Genomic DNA, 8,197 nt, shown 5'->3' with positions numbered 1-8,197 from the left:
CAGCCGGACAGTTCTTAGATGTGGGGCTACATTCTTTTCTTTTTTTTAAGTTTCTTCTCCTTTATTTTAAAACTAAAGCTACAGAATCTTAATGGAGATGACACCATTGACAATAGTCACCAATGACATGACGTTGCTCTTGTCATTTGTATCATCTCTGTAATCATTCTGTAACCTTCTGTGGATTTCGGAAAACCTACACCCCTCCTTTGTCAAGAACTCAGTGAGGTTGATTTACTAAAACTGGAGAGTGCAAAATATGGTGCAGCTCTGCATGGTAGCCATTCAGCTTCTAACTTCAGCTTGTTTAATTAAGCTTTGACCAAAAAAAAAAACTTTTGTTAACTTTTTCTTTAGTTTCAGTACAGCCCTCCTAATTTAGTTAGCCCCTGGAACTAGCCACTTTGACAACTTTTTAGCCTTCTCTACCCCTACATTTACTCCTGAGTAACACTCATCATCTCTTTTACTTAGTTACATAGTTAGTAAGGTTGAATAAAGACACCAGTCCATCCTGAGTGTCTACAATTGTCCCTATCCCTGTACATTGTGTCTCATTAAGATGTTTACTATATTATATTATTATTTATTTAACCACTTGCTTACTGGGCACTTAAACCCCCCTCCTGCCCAGACCAATTTTCAGCTTTCAGCGCTGATGCACTTTGAATGACAATTGCGCGGTCATACAACACTGTACCCAAATGAAATTTTTATCATTTTTTTCTCACAAATAGAGCTTTCTTTTGGTGGTATTTAATTACAGCTGGGAGTTTTATTTTTTGCTAAACAAACAAAAATAGATCCAAAAAAAAAAAAAAAAAATCATGTTTAATAGTTTGTTATAAAATTTTGCAAACAGGTAATTTTTCTCCTTCATTGAAGTGCGCTGATGAGGCGGCACTGGTGGGCACTGATAGGCTGTACTGGTGAGCACTGATAGGCATAGTTAAGGCGGCACTAATAGGCACAGATAAGGTGGCACTGATAGGCACAGATAAGGCAGTACTGATGGGCACAGATAAGGCAGCACTGATGGGAAAAGATGGGCACAGATAAGATGGCACGGATGGGTGGCACGGATATGTGTCACTAAGGGGCACTGATAGGTACCACTGATAGATGGGACTGATAGGTGGCTCTGATAGATGGCACTGGTGGGCACTGATGGGCGGCACTGATGGGCACTGGTAGATGACACTGATGGGCACGGATATGTGGCACTAGGGTGCAGCACCGTTGTTGAGGCAGATTGTGGGTACTGATGGGTGGCACTGTGGGCACTGATATGTGGCACTGATGGGGGGCACTTTTTAATTACTGAGGTGGCACTGGCAGGGGGCAGGTGGGCAATGGTAAGCTGGCCGTGATCGGGACTCATGTCCCGATCACGGCCGCCGGTGATCGGCTCTTTTTTTTCTCCTCGCGCTGTTAGCTAACAGCGCGAGGAGGAAAAGTAGCCGATAGCCAGCTCCCTTGTATTACATGATCAGCTGTCATTGGCTGACAGCTGATCACGTGGTAAGGGGTTGGGATCGAGCCCTTGCTTCGATCCGTGATTAGGCAAGTCTCATAGACTCGCTGATCACACAGCGCGCCGCGCGTTCCTCAGGGGGCGCGCAGGCCGCTCGTGCACGGGAAGACGTCAATAGACGTAGTCCCGGCAAAGGAGGTCCGCGCTGTAGCCGTCATTTGGCTATAGCGCGGATCTCTAGTGGTTAAGGTACCCATATAGAGCCGTCAATTTATGCAGCCCTCCACACCTACATTGCACACTCACATCGGTCCCTACCCTCAAGGAGCCCACAATCCAAGGCCCCCAACTCACATTCATATACTAGGGCCAATTTTGGAGAGAAGCCAATCAACCTACCTGCAAGTCTTTGGAGTGTAGGAGGAAACCGGAGTACCTGGAGGAAACCCACACAGGCACAGGGAGAACATGCAAACTCCAGGCAGGTAGTGTCATGCTTGGGATTCAAACCAGCGACCCTTCTTACTGCTAGGCGAGAGTGCTATCCACTACAAAACAACAACAAACATAACAAAACGGGTTGTATTTCTGAAATGACATTGGGCTCTATGACAACTTGAAATGCAAATAGTGCTTGGTAGAGTTCCCTTTTAACTTTTTTATTTTATTTTTTACAATGAATTATTATTATATTGCTAACTCTCTCCCTTTTCTGTCCCTGTCTGCATTTTCCTTCCCCGTGGCTCCTGGAATAGAAATATTGATAATGATGGGGGAGAATTTACAAGCTGATTATGAATCCGCCTTTATCCTTTGCTCTTTGGAAAAGAAAAAAAAGAAAAAAAAAAAAAAAGCTTACTCCAAGAAAATCTCCATCAAATTAAATCTGTCTCCTTCTTAACCCAATCTCGTTGGCTCCATTCGTAGGGGGAATATGTAACCTTTACACTCGCACATTATGCAATCAATACGCTGTCGACATTAACACTGTGTATGGATTTTTTTGCTCTCCCTCATAAATGTGCCTAATGTAGCAGAGGAGACAGGAATCCCGAATCTTTGTAATCCCCATCTGCCCCGAGACACTTTAATGAGATAGAGCGTCGTTTTTCCTGCAATGTATCGCACATACAAATAACGCCAGGGTTCTTTTATAAAAGTGTTTTAAAGAAGACCCAAACTCAAAAAATGAACATTTGCTATATTATAAGGAACTTCTCACTCTTAATTGTAACAAAGCTGAACCTCTTCTCTAGAAATTCCTAATGAAGAATAGCAGTGCGTTTCTATGTTTAGGCACTCCTGTGCTTTAAGACTCATAGCTGTAGATCAGCGGTATAAGATCATTTATGGCTAGTCTCACCATATTAGGAGTGAGATTTGATGATCTCGCTACTGAGCTGCTCACTGTTCTCCTTGCTGGAGAGGAAGAATTAGCTGAGGACCTGCAGTGCAAGGATCCTTCTGCTTCATGCAATCTGTGCATCTGCAGTATCTCACAAAAGTGATTTCACCCCTCACATTTTTGTAAATATTTTATTCTATCCTTTCATGTGACAACACTGAGGAAATTACTTTACTACAATGTAAAGTAGTGAGTATACAGCTTGTATAACAGTGTCAATTTTCTGTCCCCTCAAAATAACTCAACACAGCCATTATTGTCTAAACTGCTGGCAACCAAAGTGAGTACACCCCTAAGGCCGCGTACACACGCGCGGACTGTTCGCCCAACTTTGTCCGTCCAACAGTTTCAGCAAACAGTCCGCTCAAAATTAGCATGGACGGACATGCCCACACACGACGAACGAACAGTTTGCTGAAACCGTGCGCGATGACGTAAACAGCACGTACGACGGGACGAAAAATACGACGTCCTATACACTGCATTATAGCTTTCGGCGTGAAAATCCTTTCTGAGCATGCGCGCAACTTTGTTTGACGAACAAGCCTACACACGAGCGGGCTGTTCGCTGAAACAAGGTTTCAGCGGACAGTTTTTCGGAAATTCCGAAAAACCTTGTCCGTCCAACTGTCCGCTGAAACTGTCCGCTGAAAGCCCACACACGAGCGGACTGTCCGCCCAAACACTGTTCAGCGGACAAAGTTGGGCGAACAGTCCGCCCGTGTGTACGCGGCCTTAGTGAAAATATCCAAATTGTGCCAAAACTGTCAATATTTTGTGTAGCCACCTTTATTTTCCAGCACTGCCTTAACCCTCTTGAGCATGGAGTTCACCAGAACTTCACAGGTTGCCAATGGATTCCTTTTCCACTCCTCCATGATGACATCACAGAGCTGGTGGATGTTAGAGACCTTGCGCTCCTCAACCTTCCGTTTGAGGATGCTCCACAGATACTCAATAGGGTTTAGATCTGGAGACATGCTTGGCTAGTCCATTACCTTTACCCTCAGCTTCTTTAGCAAAGCAGTGGTCATCTTGGAGGTGTGTTTGGGGTTGTTATCATGTTGGAATACTGCCCTGTGGCCCAGTCTCCAAAAGGAGGGGATCATGCGTGGCCTCACTATGTCACAGTACATGATGGCATTCATGGTTCCCTCAATGAACTGTAGCTCTCCGGTGCTGGCAGCACTCATGCAGCCCCAGACCATGACACTCCCACCACCATGCTTGACTGTAGGCAACACACACTTGTCTTTTTACTCCTCACCTGGTTGGCACCACACAAGCTTGACACCATCTGACCAAATAAGTTTATCTTGGTCTCATCAGACAACAGGACATGGTTCCAGTAATCCATGTCCTTAGTCAGCTTGTCTTCAGTAAGCTGTTTGCGGGCTTTCTTGTGCATCATCTTTAGAGGAGACTTCCTTCTGGGACAACAGCCATGCAGACCAATTTGATGCAGTGTGTGGCGTATGGTCTGAGCACTGACAGGCTTAGCCCCCACCCCTTCAACCTCTGCAGCAATGCTGACAGCACTCATATGTCTATTTCCAAAAGACAACCTCTGTATATGATGCTGAGCACGTGCACTCAACTTCTTTGGTCGACCATGACGAGGCCTGTTCTGAGTGGAACCTGTCCTGTTAAACCGTGGTATGGTCTTGGCCACCATGCTGCAGCTCAGTTTCAGGTTCTTGGCAATCTTCTTATATCCTAGGCCATCTTTATGTAGAGCAACAATTCTTTTTTTTCAAATCCTCAGAGAGTTATTTGCCATGAGGTGCCATATTGAACTTCCAGTGACCAGTATGAGAGAGTGAGAGCGATAACACCAAATATAACACACCTGCTCCCCATTCACACCTGAGACCTTGTAAAACTAACGAGTCACATGACATCGGGGAGGGAAAATAACTAATGGCGCCCAATTTGGACATTTTCACTTAGGGGTGTACTCACTTTTGTTGCCAGCAGTTTAGACATTAATGGCTGTGTGTTGACTTATTTTGAGGGGACAGCAAATGTACACTGTTATACAAGCTGTACACTCACTACTTTACATTGTAGCACAAAGTGTCATTTTTTGTCACAGGAAAATATATAATATAATATTTACAAAAATGTGAGGGGTGTACTCACTTTTGTGAGATACTGTATGCTTCTTTCACCTCTATGCTCATAACATAATTAACCTAATATGGGCATATGAGCATTTTAGGTCAATGATGTCACCCATCCCTTTTTATACATACGTGCTGCTGGGGGGTGGGGAATATCCTATCCGCAGCTCATTTGCTCCACAATGACAGCTCATTTTTGGGATCTGACTTGCTGCAGAGACAGCTATCCGATTGGATGCCAATGCCACTAGTAACTCTGGTGGCCATTTTTGGTCAGGCAGAGTCTATTTAAAACCACAGGCTCCTGAGTTTGGCAAGCTTTACGCAAGTGGCTAGCATAGGGCCAGGATCCCCGTCTGACAGGGACAGTGCTTAGAGGTAGGGCAAGGTTCCAGGGGAGTAGGAACAGTGCATGTCCACCTCTCTCCAGGAAGCCTCCCCTTTGGGTGTGGACCAGCCAGGCCGTATTCCACTTCTCGTTGCAGATGCTGTCGGCATCTTCGAGTCTTCAGACCACTGTCACTGAGTGGCTCCAGATGGGCGTGCCTACCCACTGGGACCTGAATAAGTTGCGTTGATCCTTTTCTACAATATAATTTGTTTTGCTTGACTTGGACTCTGTGTGTTTACTGCCCGGCACACCACGTTGCACCTTGCTCACACCTTCATCAGGAATTAGAAGTAATTACTGACCCTACTTTTTACTAGAACAATTATGGCAGATTGTTGGCTAACCTTCCAACCCCTTACAAGCACACCTTTGGGTGGTGACTTCCATCCTACATGTAAGTGTAGCCAAGGTTCCCAAAACTTTTGTAAGATCTGGAATGGATGGCTAAGTGACCCTACCCTTGAACCACCTGCTTTAGCTATGGAGGGTATAGTCCCTATGGTAAACCAATGGTATATCTATATCCAATATTACATAGCTGTTATAATACCATGAATGACTGGTGAAAGAATGAGAACACAAGCCACTGTTCCTTAAAAATATGCGGTATATATTTTTCATAATGTATCTTTCAGCTGAAGAAAATATATATCGCCACCATGCATTTGCATGGTTAAGGAACCCGCGTAAGTTCTGAAATGTACTTTCCTTATTGGAACTCCAAAAATTTTTTGCTAGAAGTTTTTTGGAGAAGAGATTGACATATCTCTTTTGCTAAAAATCCCCGTTCCCCTCTCTTCTAGAAGTTTTTAATCCAAGCAGTGTAGGATGACTGTGGTAGCTCAACCCTGGAATCTGCATGAAGCCAAATGTTTAGGATAATGAATCTCCTGCACAAAGGGGTGAAGATGAGCAACGTGGAACCCGAAAGATGGAGGGCCAGTTCCACTCTGAGGACTCTGAAGAAAGTCATGCCACCTTCATTCTAATGAAGGAAAAAAAGTCCTTAGCAGCAGAGACAGGTCATATGACAAATCATATCAATACCAGAACAATATATAACGTTATGCAGAGAACACTCTGAATGACACTGCCTGAAGAATTTCCAGATTCTGGTGCTTCTGGGACCTCCTGAATTTTTCATTCCCTGCTGCCCTCAGTGGTTCACTCTCTTGGCCCACATATCACCAGGGGCTTATGTGCCAGGAGGCAAACAAGGAGTTTGCCCTGGGCTGCATTTTTCGGGGGGGGGGGGCGCTCCACGGGCAACCACGCTAAACCTGAATGATGGCTACAGCATAGTCGTCCAGTTCTGGGAGGGAATCTATTGACATCCTCCCAGAAATGAGTCAGGCACCCGGCAGCATCTGTGATTGCTGTGACCTTCAGACACAGCTGATCACCGATCAGGGTAAAGAGCCAATCACTGTTGCTCTTTACCAGGTGATCAGCTGTGTTCAATCACAGCTGATCACAATGTAAATTCACTTGCCAGTTTTCACCATTCCTTTCCTCACACGCTCACAGGAACATATACACTGATAATCAGGGCAATAAACATCAGAGTCCTGATCATCAGTGCCGCCTCAATGGTGCCCATCAGTGCTACCTATAATAGTGAACATCAGTGCTACCAATCAGTGCCACACATCAGTACAGCTTCATTAGTGCCCACCAATGCCGCCCCATCCTCTGCCCCGCTGACCCCATCCTCTGCTCCATTGACCACATATGTGGCACTTGGACGAATCATATCGCAGGGTCTGATGAGGAAACCACAGCTGTTCACTGTGAATGGCTGCAGCTTCCTCATCAGACCCGGAGACAAGAACGGTATACCACGGCTGGGGTGGGACAAATTTAGATGGGGGGGCGCCCAATTTTAGCCTTGCCTAGGGCGGCACAAAACCAAAATACACCACTGCATATCACTACTGTGTTTTGTAAATGACATAGGGGCATCTGGCGGAAGGAACCAAAGAGCACAGGGTGGTTCCAAAAATTGACACTCCTGGAACTGTTGGATTCTGAAGATTCTCCAGGTGACAGTTTCTATTCATTATGAGTTCAGTGATGTGGATGGCGGGAGAGGTGAATATGAAATATTTTCCTTGTAGGAGACACTTTATTTTGCATGTTTATTTTAGCGACAGTGGGGGTTATTTACTAAAGCAAAAAACACTTTGCACTGAAAGTACACATGGAAGTAAAGTCGCTGTAGATCCGAGGGGGACATGTAAGGAAAATTAAAAACAGCATTTTAGTTTGCACATGATTGGATGATAAAATCAGCAGAACTTCCCCTCATTTCAGATCTACCCCTTAGATTTAGAGCGACTGCACTTTCAAGTGCACTTGCAGTGCAAAGTGGTTTTGCCTTTTGTAAATAACCCCCATAGCCATCTTAAAGAGTAACTTCACCCTTTAAAAAAAAAAAAAAAATGACAACAAGGGCACCTTTAGAATAATGATAGTCTACAAACAGATACTTATAGATAACTGCAGGCTTTTTATTCCTTGCATGAACGGTGGCCATTTTCATTAAGGGCAGATTAATCCATCTCCCTTTACTTCCTGGGACTCTGGGTCTGCCTTCTGGAACACAAGACAGTGCACATCATCTGAATGGGAAGGCACTGGTGATGTATCCTTCCCAGGATGCAGCTGTGAGGCTCGGATTCCATCACCAGTGCCTCATTCAACCAGGAAGTGGAAAGACATTAATTGTAAGTAAAAGCAGTGGTTAGCACTTCCACCTAGCAGCACTAGCGTTGTCTGTTCGAATCCCAACCATGGCATTACCT

Source organism: Lithobates pipiens, unplaced genomic scaffold (assembly GCF_037356315.1).
Source record: "Lithobates pipiens isolate NorthernLeopardFrog02 unplaced genomic scaffold, aLitPip1_a1.2 Scaffold_3, whole genome shotgun sequence".
In the NCBI taxonomy this organism is placed as follows: domain Eukaryota; kingdom Metazoa; phylum Chordata; class Amphibia; order Anura; family Ranidae; genus Lithobates; species Lithobates pipiens.
This window is presented reverse-complemented; position numbering follows the sequence as displayed.